This window comes from Giraffa tippelskirchi, chromosome 2 (assembly GCF_054371585.1).
Source record: "Giraffa tippelskirchi isolate mGirTip1 chromosome 2, T2T-mGirTip1v1.2.pri, whole genome shotgun sequence".
Taxonomy (NCBI): domain Eukaryota; kingdom Metazoa; phylum Chordata; class Mammalia; order Artiodactyla; family Giraffidae; genus Giraffa; species Giraffa tippelskirchi.
In genome coordinates this window covers 51,981,815-51,989,472 of record NC_137276.1, presented here as the reverse complement: position 1 = coordinate 51,989,472, position 7,658 = coordinate 51,981,815, and positions in this window count along the sequence as shown.

Sequence of the window (7,658 nt, the reverse complement as noted above, 5' to 3'; positions counted from 1 at the left end):
AGATGGGCTGCCTAACAAAAATGAAAACTGATATTAAAGAGATATAGGCACGCCCATGTTCATTGCAACATTATTCACAATAGCTAAGGAAACAAAGTGTCAACAGATGAATCGGTAAAGATAACATATATAATAATATATAATGTGCATAATCTGTTATATATAGAGTGTAATTCTATTTTATTCCACGCAGGTTCAATTCCTGGGTCCAGGAAGATGCCCTGGAGAATGAAATGGCAACCCACTCGAGTATTCTTACCTGGAAAATCCCATGGATGGAGGAGCCTGGTGGGCTACAGTCCCTGGGGTTGCAAAAGAGTCAGACACAACTTAGTAACTAAACAACAACAATTCTAATATACGTAAGTATATACATATATGTATATATGTGTATTAATATTATATATATATATATATACACATAACTATATATTAGAATACTATTCAGCCATGGGATAAAAGGAAATCTTCCTATTTGCCTCAACATGGATGGACCTTGAGGATATTATATTAGTCAAACAGAGAAAGACAAATACTTTATGATATCTCTTATGGGTGGAATCTAAAAAACAAAATTTGAAGAAACAGAGTTGAATGTGGTTACCAGGGGCTCAGGGGTGGAGGAATCAGGAGAGATGTTATATAAGGGTATGTACAACTGGTAGATAAGTAAGTCCTGAAGGCTCACTTGTACAGGGATTATAGGCAACATTATCATATCATGTACACAGTAAAGTGATTAAAAACAACATAATCAGTGATTATAAAGTCAAACTTGCTGATACTAAATCTTTAATTGTTCCCATCACTTTGAAGAAATTGTACTTATGTGAAATGACAGTGTGTTAATGCTACATTGGCAATTGCATGGCAATGTAAAGGTATCAAATCAACATATTGTACACCTTAAACTCACACAATGTCTTATGTCAACTGTATCTCAATTTTAAAAAGGGAGAACTGATACTTGGTTGTCACTCATCAGCCAACACAGTGTAGTGTCCAGTTCACTTTGTTCTCCCTTTTCTTACTAGAAATACAATAAAAAGACACAAGTGATTTTTTTTAAAAAAGAAAATTACCTGTAATCCCACACCCTATCATAGCAATTTTCTTTTGAAGTGTGTTTTCTGGTCTTTGTTCATGTAAAGTCATATTATTTTACTACACCTATAGACCATTTTCTCCACTTAAGCGCTTTTCAGTGGTACAATGGTTCAACAAAGACTTCACAATTACCATTCTTTAATCACTGCATAATATCTTATTGAAAAGAAATGCTGTAGTTTATATAACATATACCTGTTGTGCATTTATGTTATTCTAGTTTTTTCTTTTTTTGAATAAGAGAATGCTATCACGGACACTTCCATACATCAAAGTTAGTCCTTCTTGAGGCTTATTTTTCCCACAACTCTTGAAACAAGATTCCAAGGTGTAGGCTTAAAGATGAGATACAAAACACCAAACATTGCGTGTTTAAGCTAAGTCCTACAATGTTGGGAAAGCTTCTGTTTTGTTAAAACAAATATGCTTGGGCCTCAGAAGGGCCATGATGTGGACTGGAAATATCTGTCAGACAGGACTGGGTGTACATTCTTGCCTTTGTGAGGTTGTGCATTGAAAAACAATACACCATGCTGAGATATCACTTGGGGATGGCTATTTTTTTTTAATGAAAAATAAGTGTTGGCAAGGATGTGAAGAATTTGGAACCCTCATACATTGCTGGTAGGAATATAAAACAATGCTGTCACTATGGAAAATAGCTTGGCAGTTCCTCAAAAAGTGAAATATAGAATTAGTGTATGATCCAGACATCCCACTTCAGGGCATATGCTCAAGAGAACTGAGAGCAGGAACTTGAACACATATCTGTACACTAATGTTCACAGCAGAATTATTCACAACAGCCAAAAGGGGGAAACATCTAGGTGTCCAACAATGAATGATCAATGAGTAAACAAAAGGTGGTATGTCTATACAATGGAATATTATTTGGCCTTAAAAAGGAAGGCAATTGACACATGCTACAACATGGTTGAATCTTGAAAGCATTATGCTAAGTTAAATGAGCCAGACACAAAAGGACAAATATTGTATCATGCCATTTTATGAGGTGCAAAGAATAGGCAAATTCATAGAGATGGAAAATAGAATAGAAACATCAGGGCTGGATGGAGGAAAGAACATGGAGTTACTGTGTAATGGGTATGGAGTCTTCATTTGGAATGATGAATTGGATACTGATGATAGCTGAACAACATTAGAAATGTACTTGCTGCTGCTGCTAAGTAGCTTCAGTCGTGTCCGACTCTGTGCGACCCCTAGACGGCAGCCCATCAGGCTCCCCCGTCCCAGGGATTCTCCAGGCAAGAACCCTGGAGTGGGCTGCCATTTCCTTCTCCAATGCATGGAAGTGAAAAGGGAAAGTTAAGTCGCTTAGTCATGTCCGACTCTTAGTGACCCCATGGACTGCAGCCCTCCAGGCTCCTCCATCCGTGGGATTTTCCAGGCAAAAGAGTACTGGAGTGGGGTGCCATTGAATTGTATGCTTAAAAGTGGTTAAAATTATAAAACTTATATTATGTATATTTTACCACAATAAAAAAGATATATAAATCCAGATGAAGCAAAGAGTAATTATAAATTCCATTATTGTAGTTTTATCAGTTTCCAGAGTGATGAAATTAGATGCACATGCTTAATGTACCTTGTTATCTGCTTAGTGAATATTATTACATGAATAAATGAATCAGATCTAATGGAAGTGTTATTGGATATATACAGAGGAGCAGTCACACAAACCTTCATGGCTGAATCCCTTTTTCCCATCTGTCTTTTAAATTTCAAAAGGAACATATATGAACTCATGGTTGTTATTAAAAATTATACACACTCCAACTGCAACTATGTGACAGTTCACTTTCACAGATTCTCTATCCTAATCCCACTCTCAAGCTTTTACTGCTGATGATAACTGGCTGAAACTGTCACCTGTGTGAACCTGCCAACGCTTCCCTCCCAACGTAGGCCAGGATCCTGGTCCAGCAGCCTCTTCTTAGGAAAGCCTCTTAAGTTCTCATGTCTGACTGACTCCTACTGCTGTCCTGTGAGAGACGCACACACACACACACACACACACACTTTTAAGATTGATGGGACTTCTGTAGCCTTTTTTTTTCTACCAGCAGTGCAGGCTTGAAGACCCCTGCTAGGTTGTGAGTTCCCTTATTTGCTTTGATTTCTATCTAGATTCTCTAGGTAGATAAAATTCCTGATAAAATTTTTATTCCTTGATAAAACCCAGATGCCTGAATCAGGATTATTAGTTGCAAACAACTGAAGCCAATTCTGAAAGATTTAAGGAAAATGAAAGGTACAGAGCGTACATGGGGAGACTTGGAGACGGGAGGCCTGGAAAACAGGTCCAGGGGAAGCTATGCAGCCTGAGCCACGGCAAATATTATGCTGAAAAATGAAACCAGTGATATAAAATTAGGCCACTGCAGCATCCACTTGGTCTGTCCACATGGAATCTGGGACATCACTACTGGACCCACCGTCAGCCCTGGACTCTCTACTACCACTGTTGCTGGGATACCTGCACTGTCCCAGGACCTGGGTGGTATCCTTGTTGCAGCTGATGATCCTGAGAGGATTCTCCACACCTCTGGCTCTCACTGCAGGTTCTAGGGACTGCAGCTGACTGACTAACCTGTGTTGTACGTGCATGTGCATATGACCTGTTTGCAAAGGAAATGGGAAAAGCGGGTGGGTGTCCAGCCTCTATGACTTTCACTGTAGAAAACGATGATCTCTGCCTCCGACCGAGAGACACAGACATGTTCATGCTTGGCAGCTTTAAAAAAGAGTCAAAACTACATTCTACCCATCTTCAGCTAGATTCTTCTGGCCTCCTGTGTCACTGTGCTAATTACTGTCCAGAACAGAGGATCCTGGCCTATGTTGGGAGGGAAGCGTTGGCAGATTCACACATCTGACAATTTCAGCCAGTTATCATTAGAAGTAAAAGCTTGAGAGTGGGATTAGGATAGAGAATATGTGAAAGTGAACTGTCACATAGTTGCAGTTGGAGCGTGTATAATTTTTAATAACAACCATGAGTTCATATGTTCCACATTACTCTGTAGTCTATATTGGCGTTACTGAAGATTCAAAGAAAAATAGAGAATTCCCTAGCAGTCCAGTGGTTAAGATTTTGCACTTTCACTGCCAAGGGCCTGGTTGGATCCTTGGTCAGGGAACTAAGACCACACAAGCCACATGACACGGCCAGAAAAAAACATCAAGTGAAAATTGATCTCTGATGCTGGCAATGAATGACATTTGTTAGGATGCAGATGGGGCTTGTGTGTGTGCATGTATATGACATGTGAAGTCATTTTATTACATTCTTATTAGATTTGATGATATCTTTCTTGTTGGGTTTGTCTCAAATTTTTAAAAATATAGGTAATACATTTACCGGGTTCCAATATAAACAGTATAAAAATATCCATGCTTAGAAGTGTTGCTTGCACTCACATCCCCATCTGCCCATTACCTCCCTATCTGCTCTCTGGAGAGAACCATATTTATTCATTTATTGTGGATTCTTCCAGTATTTATTTATGCAAATAAAAGAAAATATAGATAAGTGTCTACTACTCATGAAGTTGTTTCATTGAATATGTACAGCTTTTTGTATGTCAATCACACCTCAATAAAGTGGTTTATTTTATATATTTTTTTATCTCCTTCTTACAAAAACAGGTAGTATGTTAAGGGCAGTGTTTTGTTCCCTACCTTTTCATTTAACAATATTTTCTAGAGAAATTACCATATCCATATATAAAAAGGTTTCTTAATCTTTTTTAAAAATACCTGCCACTATATGTATGAACCATGGTTTATTTAATCAAAAACCCACAAATGGACATAGGAATTTTCAATATTTACTGTTAAAAACCATCTTATAGTAAATAAAATTGTAAACACAGCATTTTAATTTTAATGAATATTAATGAAATTAAGACACTTACTCCTTGAAAGAAAAGCCATGACCAACCTAGAGAGCATACTAAAAAGCAGAGACATTACTTTGCTGACAAAAGTCCGTCTAGTCAAAGCTTCGGTTTTTCCAGTAGTCACGTATGGATGCTTTTGAACTGTGGTGTTGGAGAAGACTCTTGAGAGTCCCTTGGACTACAAGGAGATCAAACCAGTCAGTCCTAAAGGAAATCAGTCCTGATGTTCACTGGAAGGACTGATGCTGTAGCTGAAACTCCAATACTCTGGCTACCTGATGCAAAGAAGTGACTCATTGGAAAAGACCCTGATGCTGGGAAAGATTGAAGGCAGGAGGAGAAGAGGAAGACAGAGGATGAGATGGTTGGATGGCATCACTGACTCGATGGACATGAGTTTGAGCAAGCTCCGGGAGTTGGTAATGGGCAGGGAAGCCTGGTATGCTGCAGTCAATGGGTTGCAAAGAGTCGGACACAACTGAGCAACTGAACTGACCTGAACACAGCGTTTTGTCTATATGTAGGAATATCTGTCAGATACATTCTCAAAAGTGAGACTGCTGGGTCAAAATGTATGGGCATTTATAATCTGGCAGATATTGCCAAATTCCCTTCTTTAGGGAAGGTGCCATTTTGCATCTGAACCAGCTATGCTTGAGCTGCATATATATGTGACTTTCCTACATGACTGCTTTCCCACGGTCTCAGCAAGTGTGTTACTAGTCTTTTGAATTTTTGCCAATTTGATAGGTGAGAAATGCAATCTCAGTGTGGTTTAGGTTTGCATTCTCTTTTTATAAGTGAAATTGAACATTTTTCATATATTTAAGGGCAATTTGTATTGCTTTTTCTGAAAGTTACATGAATGCCTTTCAACATTTTTCTGCAGAAATTTTCTGCATAAATTGTTGGTCCTTGACTTCTCAATTTTCAGAAGTTCCTGATTATTAATTAATGAGAGATTGGCCTTTGTGATCTGAATTTGCTGTACCTCGATATTAGCTCTTAGTTCCCCAATCAGGGAGCAAATCTGGGCCCCCAGCAGTGAAAGTGTCCAGTCCTACCTAACCACTGGACTGCCAGCAAATTCCCTGAATTGCAAATTTTTTTAAAACCCTAAAAATAAGTTCAACTGACACATAATTTACATACAATAAAATGTTCCTCTTTTGAGTACAATCAGATGAGCTTAGAAAAACATACACACAACATGTTACCAGTATTGCAATCAAGATACAAAACAATTTTATCATATCTAAACATTCCCCTTGTCCATCCCCAGGAGATCTCCAGCCACCTCTCTCAGACCCAAGAAATCCCATCTCTTCTTCCTCTAGCTATAGATTTGTTTTTCCTAAATTTTATGTAAATAGGATGTACAGTATGTACCTTTTTGTCTGGCTACTTTTGCTTAGCAGATTGTTTCTGATACTTAACCAAATTGTGTATCAATAGTTCATTTTTTTTCTTTTCCCCCCTTTTCCTGCATAATATACCACTGTATGGATACACAGTCATATTTATCCATTTACCTGTTGATGGATATTGATATTGTTTCCATATTCTGACTATTATGAATAACATGAATGGCTTCCCTGGTGGCTTAGAGGGTAAAGAATCTGCCCGCAATGCAGGAGACCCAGGTTCGATCCCTGGGTCGGGAAGATCCTCTGGAGGAGGAAATGGCAATCCAATCCAGTATTCTTGCCTGGAGAATCCCATGGACAGAGGAGCCTGGCAGGCTACAGTCCAAGGGGTCACCAAGAGTTGGACACGACTGAGCAACTAACTGGAGAAGGCGATGGCACCCCACTCCAGTACTCTTGCCTGAAAAATCCCATGGACGGAGGAGCCTGGTAGGCTGCAGTCCATGGGGTCGCAAAGAGTCGGACACGACTGAGCAACTTCACTTTCACTTTGCACTTTCATGCATTGGAGAAGGAAATGGCAACCCACTCCAGTGTTCTTGCCTGGAGAATCCCAGGGACGGGGGAGCCTGGTGGGCTGCCGTCTATGGGGTCGCACATGAAGCGACTTAGCAGCAGCAGCAGCAGCAGAACAACTAACACTTTAACTTTCATAACATGAATATTCATGTATAAGTCTTTGTATAAATATATATATTTTTTCTCTTGGGAGTACAATTGCTGTATCTTATGGTAAGAATATGTTTCATTTTATATTTTTTAAAAAAACTGCCAAAATGTTTTCCTATTGGTTTTAGCATTTCATACTCCTACCAGAAACAGATGAGAGTTCTAGTCTTTATAACCATAAATACTTGGCAGTCTTTGTAGTTCTAGTTGACCTACTGGGTATGTAGTGGTATCTGATCATTGTTTTACTTTGCATTTCTCTGATGATTACAGATGGTGAGCATATTTTCCTATGTTTTTTGACTGTTCATATATCTTCTTTGGTGAGCTTTTTGTCCATATTTCACCAGGCTTTTCTCTTTTTTCCTTAATGAAAGAGTTCTTTATATATGTTGAAAACAAGTCCTTTGTCAGTTTGTGTATTACAGATATTTTCTCAGGTCTGTGACTTGTTTTTTCATTTTCTTAATGATGTCTTTCAAACAGCAGTTTTACATTTTTTTTTGAAATTTACTTTATCATTTTTTCCTTC